The following is a 20,238-nucleotide window of genomic DNA, read 5'->3' as shown; positions in this document are numbered from 1 at the left end:
CCTTCAGAATTAAACTTTATGTACATAGTGTTATACATTCAATAGTACAGGAGAAGGTTGTGGTATCCAGGTTAGTCAGCTGAGCTCATGGCAATTAAAAAATTATGCTGATGAGAAAAACACTGCTTTCTTAATTTAAAGCCATTGTTTTAGGCCATCCGGATTATTTGCATGAAATTTTAAATTTCTTGGTGACCAGGAGCTCCCTTAGAAAATATTTGTTTAAGTAATTGTTTTTGAAGTGAGCTTTTTTCAAGCCTTTCCCTCACTACTTATGTCTGCGAAACAGCCTAACAGTCTGGAAAACTTTGTTCAAACATTAGTTGAAGGTTTCCTCTTAACCAAGCTTGAAATAGATTTCAGCATTAGGGCGCTCCTAGTCAAGGGCTGCAGCGAAGTGGTGGGCAGTGCCCTGGCTTTGGAGTCGGGAGATCCGGGGTCTGGTAAAAGCTTGCTAGTAACTAAGCATGATACAGTAGGTCTTAACTAGACATGGATGCGCCTGTTCGGAGGCCAGCGCCATGGCACAGGTGTGCCCTCCTCCTTCTGGGGACACACGTCACGCCCTCCCAGAGTCACTCGCTTGCCTGCACGGGTGTTCCTGCCTTCAGATTCACAGGGTCTGTCTGCTACTCTTTGTATTTAATCTTCTTCACTATTATTCCGAATGGCAAGCTTTGGTATTCAGAATACATTCTGTAATGTGTGCATTTCTTTTAATTTTATTAAAACGAAGTCAGAGCTGGTTGGAGTCCGAATCGGTGTCAGAATCCACTCACGGGCCTGAAGGCCGCTGGGCTCCCCGGGGGCGCAGACTTGCCTGAGACGCCGTCAAACACGCTCTCTCGCTCGCCTGGCTGGACGCGCGCTTTTGAGATTCGGAGACCTCCACTTACGCGTCTACCTGACATGGAACATTTTCTGCTCATCCTGGGAAAGAATACCGGAAAATTTTGTTCAAGTTTCAAACAACGAATGGTTGGCTGGGGAGGAGGCATGAGACTTGTATTTGTACAAGCATCCCCATTTGGTATAAAAAGAATGTTTCCTCCCACTGGTGGTGAGACCCGCACGTCCTGGGAGGGGTGGATGCTTAGCGTACTTCCTGCTACGTGAGAAAACTCAAAGGCAGCCTTTCAGATTGTCTCCAGTTGCAGCTATGGCTAAACACAGACAGTGACCAGTAAAGACAGCTTCCTGCTAGTATGCACTTTTAAATAGTAGAGATTACTCGGAATTAAAATATTTTTATTGATCTGAAGTGATTATGCTCCATATTTTGCCTCCTCTTGTTTCTGTCTATTATGGTTTAAAGCAGAGTCTTCCTAGCTTATAACTAAATCACATTTTTCAGGGTTGGTGTATCGGTTAAAACGCGTAGCAGTCTTTCCTTTTTCTTCAGGGGAGTGAACAATGCTTACAGAAAACAATTGCTTATAGAAAGTAAAGAAAGGGCTCCACAGATCAGGTGGCCCCTGCAAAATGCTATTTAATCTTTTAAATGTAAATCAATCAGACACATTAAAATTTCCCTAAAATACAGATTTCTTTTTTAAGTTGAGAGAGCAAAGGTTTTGCAAAATGCTTCAAGGGTTTTGTCAAACCAAGAGACGTTTGAAAGCTGTTTTCAGCACTTGCTAAACAGTTACTTTTCTTGGATTCAGTGATGATAAACTGTAGCAGTATTTTGACATCTCTGGTTTGTGAACAGTGGAGAAATTGAAAGGTAAGAAAAAGAAAACATACTGGCAGGGTGAGAGAAAAGAGCAGGTGATCCAGACCTCAAAAATCCTTGGTGTCTTTTGGTAAAAGCTAGTGACTGAGTCTTATTTCATGTGTCTGACACTGGGCCGCCGGGGCAGCCGAAGGCCATGACATCATTCACTGAAAGAACAACAATGAATATGCGTCTTTTCTTTTAATGACAACTTCATAATCCTGCAGCTTTATTCCCCAAACTCACTGCCATTTCCTGATCTAAGGTATTCTAACTGGGAGAGGATGGCTATATTCTGACGTTTCACCAGCATTTTCTGAAATGAAGGTTTGCTGGTAGACCACGGTTGTGGAGAGTTGGAGAAATAAAGGAATAAAACAAGGAAAAGGATGGCCATTTTGTTTGTCTGCGTGAATACATTTGGTGGTAAAACTTCTGAGGAAATGTAAACAGAAATGAGATATAACAAAATTTTAGAAATTGCGTCCCTTTGAAAGCCGCAGCTGAGTCCTGGAGAAACCCCTGTCGTTACTAACGCGTTTCATTAAGGCGGGTTCTGTTAATGCTCACATTTCAGAGCAATTTCCTTTTCACCAGTTCCTTCCTGCCTGAGGCCACGCAGGGCTTGGGAGCACTGGGCTGGTGTCTAGATGTCGTTGGCCTGCTGCCACCTGCTTCGGACTCGGGGCCTGGCAAACGGAGGAATCTCCTGAGCCGTCCTGCAGAATCTGTGCGACTGATGAACGCAAGCACGACCGACGTCTCCTACAGAGCTTCAGGAAGCTCGTCTGTGTCCGCCGCTTGGGATCCAGGCTTTTAACCCTTGGTATTTGCTTTTTCCACTTTTTAGCGTGTAGATACATTTTGCATGTAGACAGAGTTGCTGTTAGAGTGTTCAGGACAGGGGCGTCAGCGTCAGAGCCATCGGTGTCCGGGGCCTGGCTCGGCGGCCCTGACTGTGGCAAGTTCCCTCCCCCTGTCTGGCGGCGCGCACTCGTTTACATAACGGCATTTATTTTCCGTAATTGCTTCATGTGAGGCAGCAGTGAAATTCAGTGACGTCCGCTGCCCATCGCTGTCATTAGTATCAGATGAGGTTATGTTTAGAAAAGGCTTACAAATGTACTCATGTAAATTCATGCACTATGAATAATTTTTGTTTTCCAAATAAACGCAGATAATAGTGCTCCTAAACTTCCCACTGCCCCAGGGCAAGGGTCCCCTCCCTTCCAGGCCCCAATGAGTCTTTTGTCACTTTCTTTTAAACCATCACCAACAGCATCCTGGAGGGTTGCTTGCCCTAACAGTGTCTGTAAGGCGCTTCCGGCTTCTGTCTGCCATTGAGTCTTGAAGAAACAGCCCATTTTTAGATTCATTATGGTGGTATTCCATATCTGGTATCAAAATCTGTCCTGGTTATTTATTGCTGCATGTAAGTCACCCCAAAACTTTGTGACCTGAGACAACAGACATCAGCTAATATTGTTCAAAATCCCTGTAGGTCTTGGATTTGGGGGCGACACCGCGTGAGGCTGCAGTCAGAGGAAGCGGGGCTTGGGTCATCTTGAAGACGTCTTCATTAACGTCACTGGTGGGCGGCCTGGCCCGGGAGGCTCACGGGGATGGAACAGGTAAAGGTCCTCGGTATCTCTTCCTGTCTCCACGCAGCACCGTTCTTCACATGATCTTTCCAGAGTGGAGGGTCTGTAGCATAAGTAAGCTTTCTACACCTTGGCTCAGGGCTGTCGCAGTGCGAGAGCCAGGAGAGAAAGGGACAGAAAGGATCTGTCACACTTTGATGCCTTTGTCTTGGGAACCATGTTCCATCCCTGCTGCCATGTTTTGTTGGTCAAGGTAATGACAAAGGTGTACGCAGACTCACAAGGAGAAAATCCTGCCCCTGCTTCTTGATGGAGGAGTGTTACATGTCACAATGAAAGAAGAGCTTCTGGCAGGGACTGTGGATTTGTTTGGTCATATTTGGAAAATAAAATCAGTTACAGATGTACGTACATATATTTATAGTATATAAGCATACTGTACAATAACGCAAGGGATGGTTTTTAGCATCCTTTACATTAAATTATAGACTTCCAGATTTATATGAATCTTTGAAGTTCCCTCAATCAAATAGACTTTTTTGGAAGTTAATTCCCCAGTTGAAGATGTGTCCTCGCTTCGAGATATACAGTATACTTGCAGAAAGTATATGAACGTGGGGCCCCACAAAACACTGCAGTTTCTCCTAAATGATGCAACAGCAGAATCTCCCCATTGCTCCAAACATTGCTACCGTAGTTTCAGTTTACTTAAATCACTTCTCTCTTTGTTCTCCTTCCCTCCAGGCGTCATAAATAGGGCCCTGTTAGGAACCTGATAGTGGCTCACAGCGAGGAAGATAAGGCTGAAGAACACGGATTCTGAGGTCAACACATCTAAAACGTGACTTTCACCCTGACTACTCACTCCGTGAACGGGCACAATTTTAAAAATATTTCCAAACCAGTGTCTCCTTGTCTGTAAATGGATATAATGATACAAAGCTCAGAGCGAGCAGATTCTATAAAATACATTTTGAAGTGCTTAAAATATCTTCAGTGTTCAGTATGCTCAATGCATTCTGATGAAAAAACTAATCGCAAGTTTTGAAGTGGGTGTTACAGACCTTACACGTCACATGTGCTGTTTAGGAGTAAATAATGTGAATCAGGAAGGAAAGCCTGTAACACTAGTATTTTTTTTTTCATTCAGAGTAAGGGGACATTTTGAGTTTATTTTTAGTATTTTTTGCAAATGTGCTGACTTTTTAGAAAATAATGTGAATTGGGTATTTACGTTTTATGCAAGACCTGTACCGTAAAGTCTTCGTGGAAGGAACTTGGCCCAGACTTTAGGAAACACTGTCTGTTATTTTATTAGCACTTCTGGCTCTGTGTTTTACAATTTTTCTATTTTTTGCTTTATAAATAAAATAGCCCATTAGTCCCATGCAGTTTCCTGAAGTTGATCTGTTTACTGTCAGACCATCTAATCACTCCCTTTCTTTATACTGTTTATTGAAAACATTTACTGTATTCACCTGAAATTTACTGGAAATTGTTCAGGGTGATACTTATGGCATATTTCATACTTTTGATATTTTTATTTTTAGGCAAACACAGATAGGACTGTTTCAAACACGGCAATGCCATTCCTTATTTTCCTCTACGTTTTCATTACTATCATAAAAGAACAAAACACAGTTGTTGAATACTTAACTTATATCTTATTATCAGTAAGCATTATTGGATGAAAACATCTCTTTAAGAAAAATTAAAATGCTATTTTAAACATCATTGAGGATAAATTTCCTAAATCAAATGATCTTCATGGGATAAAATGAAACACTAGTTTGTTAATCATGTAAGAACATAAAAGAAGAAAGACGGGGGGGGGCCTTTATTTTTTTTAATGTTGAGCCCCTTATCTGTTCTAACATAGAGGACTTTGATTATACAAAGTCTTAAATTTTAAATTACAATAGAATTGTTAGCTAAATATATCCTTTAAATCTTCAGAATATCTCTTTAAGTGATTATTGGGTCTCAGAGATTAATTATGTGCGAATTACATAGCACGTGGAACCTTCATTCAAAGGGATTTGCTTGCTTTTTTGTCTTTGAACAACTTGTGTACACCAACTAAACAACATTCCTTGATTTTGCTGAAATGAGACCATCCAAATATAAAGCTGCATTCTTGTTTATCTTCAGGTCTTAAACATGCAACACATTATTTAAGGTGGAGTTTACTAATGTTACAATTGACATAAACAAGAACATAGGAAGAATAATTCTCGTAACATGGAATTAAACATCTCTTACCAGTGTGGGGCGAGGAAGGGAGGGAGGTGAAGGAGACGGGAGGAAATTTAATTTTTAAATATTGTGCAAAGATGCAAAATTATACATTCTAACATTTTAAATCCAACTTAATCTAAGTTTCGTAAACATATTGAAACAATTCATATTTCAATAAAAGGCGAAAACTTCTATGAAGATTTTTGAAAAAAAATCATGGAAAATGAATTCCTTTAATAGGGACTTTGACATAAGGGAACCTTCATTAATACAAAGCAACTTCATCCAACAATATTAATTTTATGTCCCATTTCACTTCCTCTGAGCCCTCTTGAAATGTATGATCAACCGGAAAACCACAGCCGCTGTGCTTGGTGATTCGCATCCAGTGTAACACTGATGTTTTATTCATCTGCTTGAATTTGAGTTGTTTTTCTTAAAATCTTTTTTCTGTCCTGAATATTTTTCCTGCACTCCAAGTTATTTTCAACAGTTGCCTAAACGAGAGAGTCTACAAACTACAAATAACTGGTGAAACAGAATATTTCACATAATTCATTATGTGTAATAAGTGGCAAATACATACTTTTAGATGGATACATGAAATAGTCTTACCTAAACAAAGGGCGCCGAGGAGTAGATTTGTGTTCAACTTGCATCTGATTTACACTTTCTAGGCTTTATTTATAGCACAGACAGAGCATCTACGGCAGCCGAGAGGTCACTGGCCCACACCCTCACTTCACCAGTGTGGTGAGCAGGTGGGTTGGTGCAGGACAGCAGAGGTTGATTCACAAGCACATTATGTCACATGTCACATGCATGCAACTGAGGGCACTGAGTGAAAACAAGTGGGAAGTGGGAAATTGGAACAGACTCTGAAATGGACAGGACCCTTCCGGACCCTCTTGGGGACTTGAGTTCACCCATCACCGTGTCCCTGGTCTCTTGAAGTAAAAGGCTTTGCTTCAGGCCTCCCCTGAATCTCCTGGCTCAAGAGTTACTGGTTATGCAAACATGCTGGTTGAAATCTAGCCTCTAGGGAGACATACTGTCTTTGAGGTTGAAACGCCCAGTACTCTCATCTTGCTGTGGAGCAACAGCACAAGGCATTTAGGGAACAGGTGAGATTCACCCACCCCCCAGGAGTGCCGGCCCCAAGAAGATGCAGGTAACTGTCCTTCCACAGTCAGTGAGAAGCAGGGCAGAAAGCGGGCAGTCATCACCCTTGGAAGGACCGTAGTGTTTATCTCCTCCAGGCTGTGTGTGAGGAACAGCAATATTGCCATTAGAACAATTTTCTTAAACTCAAAGATGACGGTTCATCCGGAGCCTCAGAGGGTAAGTGGAAGCACTCCGCTGCCTCAGACAAAGTCGGTAAAGTGGAATGAGGTCTAAAATGGCCAGTGCAGTTGTTTGATTTGGGTGCAGACTCTTTTGGACGAAAATCATTTGGGTCGTCATAACTTCTCACCAATTTCTAGACTTACTGTGTCAGCTTCGGCTGCCCTGAGATCTCTCCGCAGATCCTTACTAATGATATCATGGAAAGACTTTTATGAATAGTTTTTTGAAAAAACAACTGAGCCCAGTTTATTGGTCGTTCTGTGCAACATGCTGACCCTTGTGAAACCGCACAGGATGTAGATCCCCCGAAGTAAGGCGAGGAGGGAACTTGTTCCAGGGCTGAACTTCAGGCAGCACCCATGGGCTTTCCTAGCACCTTGTTCACCGACAGCTGTCTCGCCTGATACTGCCTGACCAAGCGATCGAGCCCACTGCGGCGGTAGGTGGACGTCCGTGAGGCTCGCTGGTGACCGCATCCTCCACCACCCACATGTAAATAACAAACTAGTGACGACTCAGTGATGACACTGGTTTGGGAGCAGCACCTCTAAAGTCGGGGGTGATGCCTGCGAGGTACGTAACGTGCTCTAAGCTTTATTCTTAGGTTCATTCTTCCTCAGGTAAATTTTATGGATTCAGAACTAAGGTAGAGGAATGAGGCCAGCTTCTCTCACAATTAAACCCAAGAATCCACTTGCAAACATTGCTTCCTCTTCCATGACTTGTGCTCTACTTAGTGCTCATAGAAAAAAAAACCACGTCCACCAGGAGACACTCTATATAATTAAACACACTATATAATTAAATGCTGTTTCATTACTTTGAGGTTAAAAAGAGATGACTGAGTTCTTTGGAGTCATGGATCCTGGTTATCAAGAGGAGATAGTTTGCCGCTGCACAAGGGAGAGAAGGAAGTCTTCATCTGGGAACCAGGGAATCTCTGGGGTGATTTCCTGCACTTGCGGGTACTTTATAACAATAAAAGTTCACAGACGACCACCAACCCAATACAGGCGATCTCTCAGCGATGACGGTTCGCTCCCTCGTACCAGGTAAGAATTCTGCTCAGCCTAAATGTTGGCGGAGGGCAAGGGGCACGTTAGAACAGGTAGTAATGGTAGAAAGCTACGCCTCCTGATGGTAGCAGATGTGAAAGCTGCAATATTGACCCAGTCACGACCGACCAGGTTTGATTGGGACAAAACAAACCCTGGAAATCTCAGTGGTCTAATATGGCACTTGGCTGATGCCAAGTTCAGTGCAAGTCAGGCAGCTCACCGGGACACCTGCCTGGCAGGCTTCTTCCGGCCATAAGAGCCTGGCGTATGTGGCTTCCAGACTTGCCAGAAGAAAAGAAGAAAGAATATGGAAAGCTCTCACCAGTTATCATCTATCTTGTATTAGAAGTGAAACGCACCGCTGCGGCTTACAGCCTACGGCCCACAAAGTAATCATACGGCTTCCTCTAACTCAAAAGAGGCTGAAAATGCACAGGAGCACAGGGGACCCTGCACTGAGTGAGCAAAGCCTCCCCCGCACCACCCCGTGTTTTCCCTTCTTCTGTACACACACACACACGCACGTGCACACGCACACACACACGTGCACACATACACACGTACAAATAACGTTTTCTTTGGTTCCCTCTCCCTTCCAATTTCCAGGTGGAACAAACCTTGGCCCCAGTGGTTAACTTTATACTTTAGTTGAAGGTCACAGGAAGTTGAAGCAAAACTGTGTCAGAACCAGAATAAAGAATACCCGGAGACAAATCCAAGAAAGCACAGACATTTGTAGAGATTTGCATTCTTCATGGTGAAAGGGTCACCGGCGCTCATATTTGCCAAGAACCAGTGGGAACCTCTGCCCCTAGTTCTTGAGTAATGATCTCAGACATTATCGTGTAGCTCTTAAAGCAATCATCCAAGCACTGCTTCCCTGATTTCAGTTACTCAAGCCTCTTCAATTATTCTGTAAATACATAATTTATGTTTTAAAACCCTTTTTGCTAAGAGTACCTAGTGTGTTTCTGATTCCTGCATTGCACTCTGATTAATACGGTGGCATATTAAAAAATGCTGTCAGCTCTAGGACTGAAAACCAGCCTTTTGATAAATAGTATGCTAGCTTGTCCAACTATATACCACCATGTTCGGCATGGAGGACAAAAGGAGGACAAAAAAAAAAAATCACCCATGTATTAGCATCTGTAAATAAGGTTTTCCAATATTCCATAATCCGGAGGTCGCAGATACTTCCTGAAACGGATGACTGATCTTTGAGTGGAAACGTCTGCTGTGCAGCTTGACCAGGGCCCTTACACATCAACACTCCCTTAACTCACCACGTGGAATGCGGCGTCTCTGCAAGTCATGGCTTTTACACACCCGGACACTTGAGGCCATGTGACCGACCGACTTGCTCAAAAGCAAGTCGATCTATTTGATATCCAATTAGACATAGATTGAGAAATGAAGGACTAAATCACTTTTCATCCAGACTACACTTCCTGAAATCGAATTCCTGATAATTCAGGAGAAATTTGTACTGTGTGACATAAGACACCAATACATTCTTAAAACTCAGATATGATTTAGTAACATACACAAATGCTGAAGCGTAACGTGGAGCTCAACGCAGACTGCAGTGACCTGGGGAAGCACCCTGGTGCGGAAGGACCTGAGCCCCACTGGTGTCTGGGGGCCGACTCAGTAAGCCCGGAGATCCGGGGTGCGTCCGTTGGCCGGGTCTAACGTTACGGGCGACGGGTGCTGGACGTCAGGTCCTTCAGCAGCCAGGTGAGACATGAAAATTGTGCCTGGAGTAGACGGGCACCACAGAGGGGAAGACAGGGTGAGAGGGGAGGGCTCAGGGCAGCGGCTCTCTGAGGGGCGGGGAGCCACGCAGGGGACAGCGCCGCCCGGGCGGTCGGTCGGAGCCAAGGCTCCGGGAAGGCAGCGCTGCAGGGAGCAGCGCTGGCGGCGGCGGCGGCGGAAGCCCCGCGCGGGGGCCGGTCGCGCGGGCCGGCTGAGCCCCGCTCCCTGCGCCGCGCCTTCACAGGTCAGCAGGTCTCCTCGGAAAACGCAGTGAGGCGCGTGCGAACTTCAGATTCACCTTCTCCTCACAGAGCTTTTATTTTTTTCTGCCAGTTAATGATTGCATTCCCTGTAATTTAACCATAGAATGAGCACCATTTGGTAAAGAAAGGAGTTAATTTGGCAAGAATATCAGGTTCATTGAAATACCGAGTTTTTCTATTACACTGTGAGGGAAAATTACAAGGAATAAAATTTAAAAAAAAACAAAAAACCTGTGCCGACTCTGCGATGATGGCTGCTGAGTCTCTGGCTGCACTGTCACTGTTAGCATGATTGGGAGGCTGCCCAGTGTCACCTTGATATGGGATGTGCTTCCTAGGGCAAGAGCTGGAGAATTGCAAGGCAGACGTCCAATCAGATGAGACGGTTTTTGGAATTAATGAGCTTAATCATGTAATATTTGCTCTATATTTGTTTCAAAGAAAGAACAGTAAGGTTTTAAACCTTGTAGTAAGCTATGTTCCTATGCTGACAATGTACAAATGAGATTCTTTAATATGTATTCGGGTTATGTTAGCAGGGATGTTTCTAACTATAAATTTATCCATGATTTTACTTACTTCATAAATGCAGAGTTAAAAATCACCATCAAAAACCTCTTTCTGTATATTTTTATCTCTACTATTTATAACTGAGTTGCATCTTAATGGAGCAGAGAGAGAAGAGTGGTGATGGAGAGATTCCACACTGATTTAAGGAGGCAGGCGAATCATATTTATAATCTTTGGCAGAAAGTTATGGTAAGAACTGAGTTTTCCATCCCTAGGCTTCTGAAGCTCAATGATGGTGCCTGCTCTGTTTATGTTAACTTTTTGATATTAGACATTCTTTGTCTGGAAAAACACTCGGCATAGTCTTCCTAATGTTAAGTCATCCCTTTTGACATCCTGGACACAAGGAAAGTCCACGCACTACACAGTTAGATATTGTCCACATGCTAAACAGCCTGCAATGTACTTCTCGTCTCAGAAAACAACAGTAACAAATCCTGAGAGGTTTAAAAGTTATATCCAAGAGGCAAATGAAGTTAAGTCTCAGAAAATATGGCCAGGCATATTGTGTGGCATATAGAATGCGCTAAATTAATGTTCAGTTAATACATGGAGAGAGGTGCCACGGCACATGTGTAAGCAAGGGTCCTGTAATATAAAAGAGATACGTTTATTAACACAAACCCACTGAAGCAATTGATTTTGCCTTAGTTTGTAGCTTTGATGGGGTTTTTGAATCCTTCTTCTGTTTTGTTCCTAATATCAGTTTTAATGTCTCTGATACCAACGTCCCTACAGACCAGCCCGATCGGTGGTTTTACTCCGCCACACTTGACCAGCGCCATTTGGGTACCCTGTCGGACACTAGCGGACACACCCATCAATCACTGGTGAAATATGGAAGACATTAAGATGGAAACGGATCAGTCACTAGAGCTGTAATATATTAATGTGCTTGTTAACATCAGAAATTTAGTTGCAAAGCCCCATGACGTGTCTCCCTTCCAAAACCAGTCATTCTCATCACCTCCAGAGTAAACACACATTTGTCACTGTTAAATTCAAAATCTGAACTCACCCAAAATTACTTTCCCAGGTCTGCTTTCATGAACTGCATTATTGCCCATAAGCTCAAGTCAAGACAAATATTCTCCAACACCCGAATCCAGAACTCTGTGGTTGTTCTCGTGTTTGTCTCCCTGCCTGCTCCAGCGGGCAGCTCCACAGGAGTCCTAAACGTCCCTCAGGAGCCAGGACCCATGCTTCTGCCCTTGCAGACTAGCGTATGGCCTTAGAACTTCACATGCATAAAATGGGTTCCGTGCTATTTTGCGTCTGACTCCTTTTGCAGAGTACTGTTTTTGAGACTCATTTATTGCTGACACCAGCAGCTTGGTTTTTTTTTTTTATTTTAATTTATTGGTTGCTGTTGAGTTTTGTAGATACACCACAATTCATGTATGCATTCACCTGGTGATGAGCATTTGGGTTATTTCCACTTCAGGCTATTTTATAAGCAAAGTTGTTATGAACATTCACATGCAAGTCTGTCTGCACATGCATTTTCCCTTTTGCTGGGTAGATTTCTGCAAGTGGAATTGCAGGGACTTACGGAAAGAGTATGAATTACTTTAGAAGAAACTGCACAGTTTTCACGAAGTGGTTATACCGTTTTACATTCTCCCCAGCGATGCCTGAGGGTTCCAGGTGCTCCGCGTTCTCACTGACACTTGTTCTTGTCAGGAGTTTTAAGATCAGCCATTCTGTCGGATGTAGACGGTGGCATCTCAGTGTGGTGGTATCTTGCATGCCTCTGACCATCAGGGAGGCTGAGTGCCATGTGCTTGTCGGCCATCCTTCTGTCTTAAGTGAGCGCTGGTTCTAGTCTTTTGCCCAGTTAAAACTGAATTGCTTGTCTTCATATAGCTGAGTATGGATCCTGGTTGTAAGTCCTCTGTCAAATGTATGTACTGTGAGTGTTTTCCCCCATCCTGAGACTTACATTTTCACTTTCAATGATGTCTCATGAATACAAGAATTTAATCTTTTGATAAAGTCCAACTTATCAATGTTTCTTTCTTGATTAATGGGATTTTTTTATTATAAGCAGAAATGTCTGCCCCTTGTAAGTAAAAAAAGGTGTTCTACTTTCTTCTAGAAGCTTTATAGATGCTAGCTTTTACTTTTCTGTTTAAGATCAATTTAGATTTAATTATTTTCACATGTAAGGAAAGGAGCATCAGTGATTTTTTTTTTAAGTTTTCTGTAATTTTGTTCAACGTTTTCAATCTCATGTGTTAGAAGTGTGTATTCAATTTCCAAATATTTGGGAATACTTGTTATTGCTTTTTAATATAATATAGTTAAGGTCAGTGAATTTCTTCTTTATGATTGTAACTTTTATATATTTAGAAGTAATTATTTTCTTACTATTATAATGTCTATCTTAGTGATTTTCCCATGTATATCTGAAAAAAATATGTATCCGTATGTTTTGGGGTTCAGTGTTCTATAAATATTAATTAAGTAAAGCTGGTTGATAGTTTTTTTACAAGTCTTTTGTACCTTTAAGGGCCGTTTTGTCTATTTCTTCTATAAATAATTAACAGAGAAATACTGAAATCTTTAGCTGCAGTGGTGACTGTTTCAGTGAGACGTTGAGTCTCTGCTGGGATTCCTCATTCCTGAAGCCATGCCCAGAACTTTCCTGCAGGCAGAAAGCTGGGACGATTGCTTGTCCCACATCATTAATTTTCCTTATCTCAAGAATTACAGTCTCGCACTGCATGTTGTCCAATATCTAAAAACATTTCTTTTATATATTTTGGCCAATCTTCTCATTGTTTCCATAGCACCATAATCCCCATATCAGATATTTCTTTACTAATGGACTATTTTCAGTTGTTCATTAGAATAGGGCCATGTTATTAATATGTTGACTATGGCTAAGACATTGCATAAAATTGCAAACATTTTATCACTTCTGTTTTTTAGCTTAAATAAATAATTGAATGCCCTTCCTAAAATTCTAATGTATTTCCTTAAATTTAGGAACGCCTTTTTTTTTTGCCGAAGAAATTTATTTCCTTTTTATAACAGCATTAATAATAATAATAAAAAACTTGGCAAGATTAACTTTGCAACAGATCTTGCAGATATGCATCCATTTCACTGACTGGCAGTTAAATTCTTCAGCATACATTTTCTTAACCCTATGGATACTGAGTTTTGTAGATGAAGTACTATCGAAAACCTTTGCAATATTTTAGACTCTTGCCTCAAGATGTTGTCAGCTGACCAGCAGTATTAACAGTCAGCTCAGAATTTGTTAGAAATGTAAGCTCTCAGACCCCATGCCAGGTCTTCTGGATGAGAATCTGCATTTCAACAAGAACCCCGGGTGTTCTATACATGTATTAAAATCTGAGGAGCATTTCTGTCCTAGATCAGAGTCTTTGTGAATGTTCCCCATCTGTCTCACATGACAGGCATCTATTTACATTCTGCATTCATAGCAACACCCGGTAGAAAGCAATCTGTTTGCTTAAAAGCACATGTGTGTGAATTTTCTGGTCCTCTCAGGCCCCTGCACATCACTGCAGAGCCTGGAAGGGCTCCTGCATGGCAGGACCTGCCTGCGTTCCCATCAGAAGCTCTGGTTGAGGTCTGCATCTCAGCTGCTTCAGGTGTGAGGAGGAAACTCATCTGTACATTCTCCTTTCAGGTGCAGTTCTTTTAAAATGAAATTTGATTTAAACTGATGCAGCCACTGGGACTTAGCAACGCATTTATTTTATACATTCAGCAAGATCTGCCAGCCAGTGGAGAAAATGGTGAAACTCAAAATGTGCATGTTCTTCCACTGTTAGCCCAGGCGAGCAGAGACTTTTGGGCAGACCATTTCTTTTTGTTCTGGAATTCGATAGCAAAGAAAAGCAGGAAGCAAGATAAGCCATTAGAACGTGAAAGCAAGTAAACTCTTGTCTTATGGGCCCCCTAATATATTCCACGAACAGCTGCTTGTGAAGTCAGTCTTTTGCCAGCCCTGCTCTCCTGGAGCCTTAGTGGGACACACACATAGATTTGAGATTGTGCAGCAGAACACCTTTTGAGGAAGTGAGTAAATACTTTAACTCATGTCTGTAGATTTTAGAGATTAGTATGGAAATAAGGCAAGGCAGGAAGTAACTGCAAAGGAAATGGACTGTGCACGGTGGGCGATCCCTCTTCAGATAGTCCTCAGTTCTATGGTCATTTCTTTCCCCCGAAAGCCAGGGCTGCCGACATGAGAGAGAGAAAGAGAGAGAGAGAGAGAGAGAGAGAGACTGCGATGTACAGACAGCAGGTCTGTTGTGCAGAGTGGAAAATCTTACCTCTATCGTATGTACAGGTTTGTTTCATAGCAAATAGAAAAATAAGTAACTAGTTATGGGGGGAGGGGACTGTGGCTTTTAATAATCGATGGGGTAATTGAATGTTTTCTGAACTTCTGACATGCACCTTTATACAGAGACATGCCAAGTTTCATACAGCTTTCGGGTAGATCTCTGTGGAATGAAGAAAAGCATGAAAGTACTAATAATTAATGAAGAGTATCCAAATAAGAGGTGGACAAAGTAATTTTCCTGTTTTTACTTTTCCTCCTTCATTCCACTTTTTTTCTCTTTTCTCTTTTTTTTTTCATTTTTATCTTTCTCTTTATTTGCTTATTTCTTGACACTATATTGAGCACATACTGTTATGTGCTAAAATCAGAAAGCACAATATTGAACACCAAGAAGCACATTTTCTCACCACTTGGAATGTGAAATCTAGGGGAAAACATAGAATTAACCAAGTAATCACACTGATGAATGTATAATTACGAAGTTAGTCAAGTGCTGAGTTCTGAAGAATAAGTGAAGATGGAGAGAGTTCTAAAACGAGGCCAAGCATCCTAAATGTGGGGAACCATGCCCAGGACCAAAGTCATCTGGAGAGAGGAAACCAGGCGAACGCTAACAACAAAGTGTGGTTGGTGTGACTGGAGTGCAGCGAAAATTAGGGAGGGTGGTGAGTGATTGTAGAGAAGGGTCAGGAGGAAGCAGTTCTCAAAGCCATGTGAGGCACTGAAGGCTTATGATCTGGATGGTGGTGAGCTGATGTTGGCGGTCACCTGGTCTAACTGGCATTTAGAGAAAAGAAATTTTAAGGGGATCCGAGTGGTTGTCGGATACCACTTGGTGACACCGTCTAATCCAGGAAGGACTTAATTACTGTTTGGTCTTGGGAATAGCAGTGAAGATGGAAAGAGGTACATGAATTAAAGTATTTACATGATAAAATTAAGAGTAGTTGGTGTGTGGGGGTGTATAGCTTAAATGGTAGAGCGCATGCTTAGCAGGCACAAGGTCTTGGGTTCAATCCACAGCACCTCTTCTAAAAATAAATAAATAAAACTAATTACCTCCCCCCCCCCAAAAAAAAATGAGAGTATTTGGTGATAGATTGATTAGACATGAGAGGTGGAATAAAAATAAGATGTCAATGATGACTTCAAGCTTTCTGACATGTGAGAGAGCCATTTGGAGAAAATTATGAGTTGTTCCTGGACCTGCTGGGATCTCAGAAAGGAGAAATTAAAAGACAATTGGCCAAGAGGCAGACAAATATTTTTCGTCCAAAGATATGAAAGAAGATATAAAAGCAAATGAATCCTGATACAGGTTCTGTTTGTACGATACATAAGTACAAGTGAGTGCGTGCGTATGTGCATATGTGTGTGTATATATGGACTGTATGTACGTATACATATATGGGATGTGTGTGTGTGTGTGTGTAAGTTGACTCTTTAGTAAACTGTAGATTATTTTCTAATGTCAGTTGAATTCTAAGCAAACACTTGGTCTTGGCATGTCTGCAGTATGGCAACAAATAAAACCCATAGTTTGAAGACAAATACACTTACATGAGAAGCCTGTTTTGTCCTATTAACTGTGGAATTTCAAGTGTATTATATAATCTTCCAAAGCTTTAATTTCCTTTTGGGAAGAATTGGAGGTGATTTACCTAATTTAGAGGGAGATGAAAATAATCATGACAATGAGTATAAATTACTGAGCATGGTGCCAGGCACACAGTCATCTTTTAAACTAGGGGTTGGTACAGTCTTTCATTATTCAGGAATTCCTGATTTCTTCCTAAGGATAAGAATCTGAATGTGGAGAGTTGAATCGATAATTTCAACAGAGAAACTCACTTCTGTGCACACCAGGCAAGCTCTGCTCCTGGTGAGAGTTCACACCTCGGATGCCTCTCCAGGGCTTTGGTCACTCTAGAATCTCCACAAAGATGCTTCCTACAAGTGTGATGTTAGCTGATTATTAAAGACTTAGCTAATACGTTTAACTATCTCTTAGAGATACGCGTTTGTATCAGAGACTTCTGCCGGGACAATGGAAAACTAAGAGGCAGGGTGTGATATCTACTGACCCCTCCCACAGCGAAGCCTCCCTCCATGGAACGGTACACCCAGAGATTGCTCTCTGCAATTCATGCCTTCAACTGACAAATAAAGTGATGTATGAAATATCATGAATATATGTCAACACTATACTATTGACACACACAAATCATTTAGCACAAGTGAAAGATACACACAGGAATGAGCAAGTTACTGAAGATTTTTTTTAAATTACTTTTTTTTTCAGGGTAGCTATTCTTTAAATACTTAAAAATCCAAGAATTAGTGGGCCTTTCAGACTGCTCAAATAATAAGCTTTATTAAAACCTTAGTACAAGTAAATTTGAATTTGTGGATTTATCATTGTGATCAGTGGGACATACATTCTACACTTGGAGAAAGTTTCTCTCTCTTAGATGTATTTCCAAATGACTAATTTCATGGATTTTTTTTTCCTTTTCCTTTGTGAGCTCATAATTCTATTTTTTTAAAGAATAGGACAAATGTAAAATAGGCTACTTCTAGTTCATATACATGTGACAAAAGGAAATTATATCTAATTTTTACACATACTAAATATCAGCGAGTAAAGAAAGAAATATTAAAGAAATGAGCTTTACTTAAGGCATAATTTTAATAGAAAACAGATCCCAGACATAATTGAGATCCTCTGCATTTAGAACATGCTGTATTAGAGCTGTGTACTCAGTTTCTTGTACTGCTTGTTAGCTTCTGGGTACAGTTAAAATTGGAAAGTTGATTTACAAGCCTTGAATTCCTTGGTCTTGAATTTTGGAAAAATTCTCCCTTTTTCTCTCTCTCTCACACACATTGTCACAAATACATATATATATATACACACACACACACACACATATATATATATATATATGTAATGTATTATATATATACACACACAAACATAATTTCTTTTGACCATTTATCATAACAACTGAAATTTTTGTCAACCTTTATCATCAGTTGTGGATTTATGGAAATAAGGCCAAAATTACTAATTTTAATTTTTAATTTCAATTTCAATTTTTAAATGTAGCCTCTAAAGTTAATTTGGTAGAAAAAGAATTCTTGTTTAGGCTGTGCAAGAAGTATTTAATATGTATGTTTTTAGTGTATTTTAATATTTTAAAATGTTTTGATATAGTTTTAACATGTAAAAATACTTTTATTTTGAAATTAATAAGAATTACATACAGAAACAATGCAGATATGTTGCATATACGCATACATATATGGATATAAACTGACATCCTTAATAGAAAAATATCTCTCTGGCTTTGTTTCTTTTCATATTGTTGTAATTTTTTAATCCACTTTTATTTTATATTAGAAATCACTATTGCCCAAAATTTTTCAACATTTTTTTCTTGTCATTCTAGACAAAATTTGAGATTTTTTTTTCCTGTACCACAGGGAGGGAAACTCAAGCTAAGTGGGAAGGAGGTGATTTATTGATTTGCATCTTTATAACCTCCAACTCCAGAGTTTTAAGAAACATAGATTTAATGAAGGCTATTTTAGTTAGTAACTATATTAAATTGATAACTTTTAAAAACCTCTAGGGAAAGATTTATTTACGTATAAATGTGTGTGACTAATTTATGCATTCAAATTCAAATAACACGCTCATGTCAGGCCCATAAGTAGAGTAGGAATGCAGCCATCAACCATGACAGATGTGAGTCCTGCCATGTCTTAGAGTTTAACTGGGCAACTAAACAGGAAATGACAAAACAATGTGACAAAGTAATATGAGGCCTTAACTGGGACAAGGGATTCAGGAAATCCTGAAGTAGGGAACACCTAACTTGAGATATAAGATGAGCGGGATCGAGACAGGTAAGTGGAAATGGAGAGAAAAGACAGAAGTCACAGGTGGTGATTGTGGTCCAAACCAGAAACATGGATTGAAGGAGGTGGCTGGGTAACAGTGGAAATTAAATTGTACTTGGTGATCAAATTTTGACTGTGATTCGCAGGGAGTGAAGAATGGTATTCATGTATCCAGATATAACTTTTATTTGGATAGAAATGTTGTTCACTGAGATGATGGTGCAGTAAGAAATATAGATATACTGTAAATCATAAGTTCAGTTTTAGACATTATAAATTTTGCATATCTAAGGGGTAACAAGCAGATGCAAAAATGGTCCTTAGTGCCCCACAAGAACAGGAAATAGAGGAGGTAATGCAACATAGTCCTGCAAGTCACAAGCAGGTGAAGACTCCCCTAAGTTCATAACAGAGTCTTAGAAGAGGCAGCTTTAGGAATCAGAGAAAGATCAGGCTTGCAGTATGTCGGTGGGAGTCAGAAAGCATTTCTAGGATGGTGTCATGTTCAAAAGCTGGAGGAAAATAAAAATAATGTTTTAAAATGTTTTATTATTTATCAACAAGAAATAAGAAATAATAGGAAATTTTAAAATACTTCAAAATGAATGAAAACAGCAATACAATATATCAGATATATGAGATGCAGGTAAAATGATGACTTGATGAAAATTTGTATCTGTAATATCTATATCAAAAAAGAAACAACACTAACATAGTATTTTATCTTAAGAAAGTTCAAAGAAGAAAAGCAAACTAAACCCAAAATAAGCAGAAGGGAGTAAATAATAATGGTAGAACCCAAATCAATAAAATACAAAAGGTAAAATAAAGAAAACCAATGAAACCAAAAGTTGATTTTTTTTGGAATGAGCAACAAAGTTGAAAGACCTTTAACTAGTCAAGATCAAGTGTGAGAAACAAATTACTGAAAATAACTCTAGGAGAATTTAATTTTATAACTATACGTTTAACAAGGAAAAAAGTAAAATAGTAATTTAAAATCTTAGCCCCTTAAAAAGCTGACACCCAAACAGTTTCACTGGTGAATTCTATCAAATATTTAAAGAAGAAATAGTGTCAATCCTTCATAAAGTTTCCAGATTATAGAAAATGAAGGAACACTTCCTAAGTCATTCTGTGACGCCAGCAATGCCCTCATAGAAGGAGATCATGAGAGAAAAATACATCTAGGCCAATATCCTTCATAAACATACACACAAAAGTCCCTAATAAGATATTAGCAAACAAAAATCAGCAGCATAGAAAAGATTATATACCATGATCAACGTGATTTATCTTTGGAATGCAAGGTTGGTTTAACATCTAGAATCAATCAATATACTATACTGTATTAATAGAGTACAATATAAAACAAAACACATACCATCTCAGTAGCTGCAGAAAAAACATTTGAAAAAAATCTGACACCTTTTCTTCATAAATAATATTAACA

Source organism: Camelus ferus, chromosome 15 (assembly GCF_009834535.1).
Source record: "Camelus ferus isolate YT-003-E chromosome 15, BCGSAC_Cfer_1.0, whole genome shotgun sequence".
In the NCBI taxonomy this organism is placed as follows: Eukaryota; Metazoa; Chordata; class Mammalia; order Artiodactyla; family Camelidae; genus Camelus; species Camelus ferus.
Note: the sequence above shows the minus strand (reverse complement) of the source record.